Here is a 1471-nt window from a genome sequence, read left to right on the forward strand (position 1 = left end):
GTTCTTGTTTTTCGACTCACTGCCGATCGGAGAGTCGAACGCGAAGCACTGTATATCACGCTAAGCAATAAATCATCTTGCTCTTTTTTTCGGTATTTGACTATACGCGAGTGATTTTTCCTCGAACATCCTATCCTCAACATTTGATGGTCCTTCGAGCCGGATCTCTCTCTTTTTTCCCGCGTTCGGATCTCTCGCTCTCTCTCTCTCTCTCTCTCTCTCTCTCTCTCTCTCTCTGTCCCGCTCTTGCGATCTCTCATCCTTCTTCTCCCTCGATCTCGATCTCGCGAGACATCGCAGTTTATCTCATCGAGTTGCTCGTGAGTGATAATCGGCCGTCGCCCCAACGGAGCGGCGTGGAGTGCAGCGACCGGGCCGCGCGCTCGGAGTTCTACGCTCCAGGAGGCTGTGCAAGGCCGTGTGTGTGCTGAAGCCGCCGCGTGTGCTCTGTAACTAAGTGCCTCGACGCCGGGACCTCACCCACGCCATGGCCACCTTCGAATCCATCGTCAAGAGCCAAAAGGAGATCTTGTACCGGGTGGAGCGAGCGATCGACAATCTCAAAAAGCTCGGTCGAGAAAAGTGGACGGTTCCCACGCTTGACACGCGCATGCAATCCCTGGACGATTATTGGGCCAAATTTCAGAAGCAGCATCACCAACTCATCGCAGCTTGCACGGACAAGCAGCTCTCGAACGCATACTTCACTGGGGACGTTTACGACCAATGTGCGGAAACGTATCTCAAATCCAGGCCCGAGATGGTCGAAATCCGCGACCGCGCGATCAGGCAGGCTCGGGACGAGACCGGCGACGACGAGTCTAGCCGATCCAACTGCTCGCACAAGGGGACTTCACGAGCCCTGCCAAAGATCGCTCTCCCGAAGTTCGCCGGAGAGTATCACGCTTGGCTGACGTTTCGCGACTTGTTCAAGTCCATGGTCAGCCTCAATCCGAATGTCCGACCCGTGGAGAAGCTCCACTATCTCAAAACCCACATCAGCGGCGACGCCGCGCGCCTGATCTCCAACTTCACCATCACCGCAGACAACTACGCTCCAGCCTGGGGTGCCCTGTGCGCCCGATACGATAACAAGCGCCTCCTTGCGCACTCTTATCTGGATCGCCTGTTCGCAGCCGCCTCGCTCACGAGCAAGTCAGCCGCCGGTCTAAGGGAGCTCCTCTCCACCGTGAAGGAGACGCTCGGGGGGCTCGACGCCCTGGGCGTCTTCACCGAATCGTGGGATCTCCTCTTCGTGCATTTCGTAACCCGGCGACTTGACGAGAACTCGCGCGAGGCGTGGGAACTGGAGCTCGGTAACTCTACCGACCTACCCATCTTCCCAGCGCTCGAGGAGTTCGTGGAGGGACGAATCCGCGCCCTCGAGATGATCGGGCTTCGCGACGTCGACAAGAGGCCGCCCAAGGCCGCCAAGCCATCAAGGCTCACAGCCCGCGCTCTCGCCACTGCA

This window comes from Wasmannia auropunctata, unplaced genomic scaffold (genome assembly GCF_000956235.1).
Source record: "Wasmannia auropunctata unplaced genomic scaffold, wasmannia.A_1.0 LD336069.1, whole genome shotgun sequence".
Classification (NCBI taxonomy): Eukaryota; Metazoa; Arthropoda; class Insecta; order Hymenoptera; family Formicidae; genus Wasmannia; species Wasmannia auropunctata.